Genomic DNA, 6,674 nt, shown 5'->3' with positions numbered 1-6,674 from the left:
GGGCTCCTAAGCCAACCTTTGGTGACTGCCCTGATGCTGCCATGCTCTGGTGCCCAGTTCGACACTCCTCCTCTGACATACTCCAGGAAACCCTCCCGCACATACCCAGGACATATGTCCCAGGGACCACCGGGAGGCACAGACAGGCCACGCCTACCTAAGCACCTCCCACCCTGAGCTTTTGCAGCCGCCAGTGCTGTTCCTGTTTTTCCCATCAGGCTATTTCTGGTCGCCCTGAGAGCTCGCAGGTCACCTCCTGTGGAAAACAGTGCCCTGGACACAAGTGACTGCACCCCTGCCACTTACCACACGGGGCCACCTCACTCACCCAAGCGACTGCAGGTCCGTGTGTGGGCATCAGACCCTGCCCCAGGACCTTAGCTCCTAAGGGCAAGGACAGTGCCTTAATCGGTTCCCTCCTTCCACAGCGCACACTGGGGCCTGTATAGTTTCTGGTTTTTGTTTGTTTGTTTGTTTTGTTTTTATTCTCCTCAAGCACAAAAATTGGTTTCTGCACCCAGGTGAGACACTGTCCAGCTGAAGTCCCGTTTCTCTAGTCTGAGATCAAAAGATATTTTCCTATATTGTCTTTGAAAAGTTTTAGAGTTTCTTTTTTTAAGTCTTCAACCCTTTTAAATTGACATTTGAGAATGTTGTGAGATAGGATCCCTTCTTTTCTCTTTTCCTTTCCTCTTTCTTTTTTGCATAAGGTCCTGGCACCATTTATCCTTTTCATATTAACTTCTAATGGCATCTCTGAAATAAAGCAAGTTTCCCCATGTGCATGGGTATCTTTCTGTTCCACTGTGTACTATTCTCTCCCTGTCTCAGGAACTCATTGCCTGTTTATTTATTTATTTATTTTAGTTTTTGTTACACGGTGTGTGTGCTTGCCAGGGAGAGAGAGAGAAACTGAGAACGCAAACCCCACCCCCAGGAGTGGGGGGAGGTGGCCACACCACAATCCCTTCTCCTTCATTCCTCTCTCAGGATTCTGGGCACAGAAGCACATGTGCCCAGCTTGTCTTTCAAGCTGCCGGGTCTAGGACTTGAACCATGAAGTCGGCCATGTGGGATGCAGCCACCTTAACCACGGCACCATCTGCTGGCCCCTCATTGACTTAATTACTAAAACTTTATAATGAGTGTTGACCTAGTAGGGCAAATCTTTCTACTATGTTCTTTGTCTTAGCTATTCTTAACCCTTACTATTTTTTTCTATATACATATTTGAATCAAATTGCAAATTCTTTTTTTAAAGAATTATTTTATTCATCATTATTATCACTTTTTCAATTTGAACAGAGAGAAACACACAGAGAGAGAAGGAAAGTGAGAAAGCAAGCCAGGACTCGAATGCGGTCAGCCATGTGGAAGTCCAGTGCCCTTAACTACTACGCCACCTGCTGGCCCCCTCAAATTGCAAATTCTATTAGAAATTCTGTTCAGGGAGACCAGCAGGTGTTGTGGTGTCTAAGGCGGTGGACTCCCACATGGCTGACCGTGGTTTGAGTTCTAGACCTGGTGGCTTGAAAATCACGCTGGGCACATGTGCATGCATTCCCAAAACCTCAAGAGGAAAATGGAGGAGAAGGAATTGCAGCATGGTCATTCACCTTCGGGGGTGATTTCTCACTTTCCCTCTCTCTGTCTCTCTCCAGCCAGTGCATGACCCTATGGCAAAAAACAAAAACAACTTAAAAAGAAAAATCCCGTTCAGAGCAAAGCACTTGGCAGATTAAGGCATCTGGCTCTCATGCAGCCAACTGCATGGTTTGAGTCCGAGACCTAGTGGCTTGAAAACTATGTGGGGTACATATGCATGTGTGCCCAAAATCCCAAGAGAAGATTGGAGGGGAAGGGATTTGACTCCATTTTTTATGGGTGACTCCATCTTGTTAAACCCACCTTGCTGAGAATCGGTGCCATTTCCAGGAGGTGAGCCAATCATGTAGGAGAAGGTCATAAAACCATCACCCCACCGGGGCTGGCCAATGATGAAAAAAAGAAGGAAATACCAAAGACCTGAAGTAACTTTCTTGCCAATCAGTATAAGACAACTATGCTTCTTGAAATCTACAGCCAATGTATAGCTGCCTGAGTGCATTCCTCAGCGCCCCTTGACCTCCCCCGCCAACAGCCAAATAAAAACCCAGCCCAACTAACACACAGGGCTCTCAACTCTGACCCGCTGTGCTGGTGAGATTGGGAGTCCTGGCTCAAGCCTGAATAAAAGTGACCCTCATGTGCTTACATCGGAATCGGCTCCTTGGTGGTCTTTTGGGAATTTGCGACCTGGGTACAACAGATTGTGGCATGGCCACCCTCTACCCCCGGGAGTGATTTCTCACTTTGATGGAAATAACTAATTCTAGAAATAATAAGTAGTAGGGTTCATCACTAAGCACGAGATTGAGTGGCCTACCCGGAGAAAGACAAGCATGTTTCTCAGGGGTGCTGAGATACACTGGTTCCTTTTATGTATTTTTGAGGACAAGAGAGTTGTCAATTAACATAAAGAGTCTTTTACATTGGTCCAGCCCAGAAAGGTGGGACATGTGGAAACACAGTCTTGTAGGTTATATGAGAGTTTGAAGTTCTTAGATTAGTAATTGGTTAAAGAAAAACACAAGACTTTGTTCCTGAAAAAAAAAAAAAATCAGCAAAAGAATGTCTGTGCTTTACTCTGAGCGTTAAGACTTACTCTGCTTCCTAAAACACTATGCCTGGGACAGGAGTAGCATCCCACTCTTCTTTTTTTTTGAGAGATTTTTCACTATAGGGCGCGTGTGCTCACCAGACAGACAGAGAGAGACATAGAGACAGAAAGCGAGAAATCACCCCCCAGGGGGGATGGTCACGCCGCAATCCCTTCTCCTCCATTCTCCTCTCGGGATCTTGGGCACACACGCACACGCGCCCGGCATGAGTTTTAAGCTACCGGGTCTGGGACGCGAACCATGGTCAACTACATGGGAGTCCAGCGACATAGCCATTACGCTAACTGTTGGTTCCTAGCATCCCATTTTTTTTTTCTTTTCTTTTCTTGGAGAGGTTTTTGTAATAGGTCGTGTGTCCTCACCAGAGGCCATTCTTGATGGCCAGAGCTGTTAGTGTTTGTAGGTATGACTCTCCTAGGCCCCTTGGAAACAACTTTGGAACAGGAAAATGTAGTCAGAATTTTGTCCTCCTCTCCCTCTTTTGCTCTAAGGTACGTGCAAGCACATATACCCTATAGCAAAAACTAAAAACTAAACTAAAAAAAAAAAAAATCTGTTCAAGTTTTGATTAGATTTGCATTGAATCTATAGGTCAATGAGGGGAGGATCAACATCTTCATGATATTGTGTCTCCTTGTCTAAAATATTTAAAATATTTGATTTACCATTGCCTAGTTGTCTTCTTAAATGTGTTTAATACACTTTCATAACTTTTTTTCTTAAGGCTCTCATATATCATTTATTAAACTTATTCCCAGATGTTTAAAATTTTTTGAGTACTATTACAAATTTTATCTTTTACAAAAATTAAATATTTAGGGCCAGCTAGTGGTGTGGTAGTTAAGAAGACTGGATTCTACTGGGTTGTCAGGAAAATCATGATGCATTTTTGCATAGAAAAACAGAAAAATATGTCATGACTTTCTTGAAGACCTAATACATGGATGACTGCATGGTTCGAGTCCCAGACTCAGGAGTTTTAAAATAAAAGAAACCATTAGGTACTTGTGTATGAGTACCCAAAATCCCTCCCCCCCAAAAAAATGGGGGAGAACGGATTGTGGCATGATCATCCTTTATGCAGGGGTGAGGGGGGGAGTGCTTTTTCACTTTCTCTCTCTCTCTGGCAAGCACATATGCCTTTTGGAGTAAACTTTTTTAAATCAAAATTTCTAATTAATTGTAGCTGGTGTATGATAATGCCTTTGGCTTTAATATGTCAATATACTCATTAATTCCGATGACTCTTCTGCAAATTCTGCGGATGTTCTATGCAGACAAGCACATCACCTGCAGAAATACGTCCTGACTCTTCCATTCCAAACCTTATATCTTTTGTTTATTTTTCTTGCCAACTACACAGAGACCAGCAGAACAATGGTGAATATAAACAATGACGGTGGGCACCTTTTTCTGGTTCTTCACCTAAAAGATAAAACGTTTAACATTTCAACACTAAATATGCTGTTTGCTATAGGGATTTTGTAGATGCCTTTAATAAGAAGACTTAGGAAGTTTTCTTCTATTCCTGGCTTGCTAAGTTTTAATAAGAATGGATGTGAATTTTGTCAAGTGGTTTTTATTTATAAATATTTGCTTTTTGTTTTATTAGTAAAATAGATTTTATGAATCAGTCTTCCTCTGTTGAAGTCATCTTTCATTCCTGGGGTTAATCCGACTCGGTCATGATTTATGATGTTTTTGTACACTGCAGTGTTGGGGTAATGTTTTTTCACATTTCACATTTATGTATTAATGAGTAAGAGGGGTCTAAATGTTTTCTTTCTCACATTCTAGAATGTCCTTGCCACCTCCAACTGTTGTCAGGCCTCTAATAAACTGATCTGGGGTATCAAGGTTATGCTAACCTCGTAAAAGGGACTGGAGAGGTTCTCGCTTTTCATTTTATGAAAGTGTGTCAAAGGGACTTATCTGTTCCTTGAACACTTGGTAGCAGTCACCAGTAAAGCCATCTTGGCTTGGTGCATTTTTTGAGGTTAATTTGTTTCTGCTGATTCAACGTCTTCGGTGACTTTGGGGCCATTGCATTTTTTATTCTTCCCTGAGTCAGTTGAGAGCTGAAACTCTTTGTCCCTCCCAAGGCCAAAGATCCTCCCTTAAAACCCAGTATCTCTGTGTTCCCTGTCCCAGAGCCCTTGCATGTAACAAAGCCAGGGAGCTTGCTGTTCTTTCTCCCTTCCGTCTGCTGGGTCAGACCCCATAAACCTGTGGTATTTCCCAGAGCTCGCTGGGGTGGACCCAGATTGCTGAAGGTCCCGGGACCAGTTAAGAGCCTCCTGGAGAAGTGTCCTGACCTCCTCCCAGTGAAAGAATCACAGATTCCTCCAGGGATCTTGGGGATCTGGCTCAGTAAACCAGCTTTGCTCCTCCCTCCTCTCCCCTGCCCTCGCTCCCACCCCATGGAGTGACGACCTCAAAATGCCGTCTTCCCACCATCATGAAGCTCTGTCACAGAGCCTCTTGACTGTAGGGTCTGCTGAGTTTGGGGGGACCGGGAGGGCCCTGGGTGAGGGGGGAGTGCCATCGAGAGTATTTCGAACAGAGCTGCTGGAGCACACTCTACCAGGAGTGGGATGTGGCTAGAGGGTCCCTCGCAGCCCCTCTTGCAGGACACGCCATGTCATGCTTTTTCTGAGCATGTTCACTGGATGCCACTCCCTAGTGGTTGGTGGATTTATGACCAACAAATGCTCTTTACATTCATTTGTCTCCTGCTGTAAGGAAAGACCATATCCCCTTGATCAGGGCTTGGGGCAAAGAGGAAGTACCCTGACCTCCCTGAATTCATTCAGGCATTGGGGCAAAAATGCTTTTGATACATGTCTGAAGGAGAGAAAGGCCCGCTGTCATGTTTCTCCTGACCGTGTCTCGCTTTGCTCAGGGCGGGAGAAGCGAGGAGACATTCCTGCCGTTCCCCACTTGCCTTAGCCCCTAGCACATGGCATGTGGGATCTGGGGAGCTTAGGTTGGCCCCAGCCCCACCCTACCCTCTCTTCCAGGGTGTTCTTGTCATTCCCAGCTGTCACCCAGGCCCATAATAAGCTGGCTAGGCCAGGCAGCCAGAAGCCCCGCTCGCTGAGTGCAGACGCTAAAGAGGCCCTGAGGTCAGGTTCTGTCCGATAAACCCAGCTGGAAGTCGAAAGCTGCAGAGTCTGAATGCCCTGAAATACGTCTTCCTTAAACGTTCCCAGAACATTTACTTTACCCTACGCTTGGGCCAAATCATCTAACAAAAGCCTATTTTATGAAACGTCATTATAACAATTTTTGAATGAAAAATTCAGGTTTCAAGTACGGTTTCTACTAACTGCATACTGCGTTTACACCACCGTGAAGTGGGAGAATGGAAAGTCAAGCCATCACGAGTCAGGGACTGTAGATGAAAAGGGCACAAGGTCCTGGAGCCCGTAACTACTGTCATTCCTCGTATGAAGCAGAGCAGCCATACTAGCCCAAACCAGCCCAAACTAGCCCAGACTCACTGCTGGTGGGATTGCCGGCATCTAATTCGAGATGCTCAGGCAGTAGCCGTAGCTCATACGGCCTTATTTGGTGTCAGTAGGGTGACATCTCCACCCTGTTCCTGTTGAAAGTTAGCTGTCAGCTTGCATGGGGCTCATCTGCACCCATGCTTAACTGGATGCCTTGCTCCACCCGCCTCAAGAAGAGGGGACCAGGGAACCAGCAGTTAGCGTAATGGCTATGCCGCTGGACTCCCACATAGTCGACCACAGTTCGCATCCCGGACCCGGTGGCTTAAAACTCATGCCAGGCGCGTGTACATGCGTGCCCAAGATCCCAAGAGGAGAATGGAGGAGAAGGGATTGCGGCGTGACCACCCCCCTTGGGGGGTGATTTCTCACTTTCTGTCTCTATGTCTCTCTCTGTCTGGTGAGCGCACGCGCCCTATAGCAAAAACCTCTCAAAAAAAAA

This window comes from Tupaia chinensis, unplaced genomic scaffold (genome assembly GCF_000334495.1).
Source record: "Tupaia chinensis unplaced genomic scaffold, TupChi_1.0 Scaffold000627_1, whole genome shotgun sequence".
NCBI lineage: Eukaryota > Metazoa > Chordata > Mammalia > Scandentia > Tupaiidae > Tupaia > Tupaia belangeri.
This window is presented reverse-complemented; position numbering follows the sequence as displayed.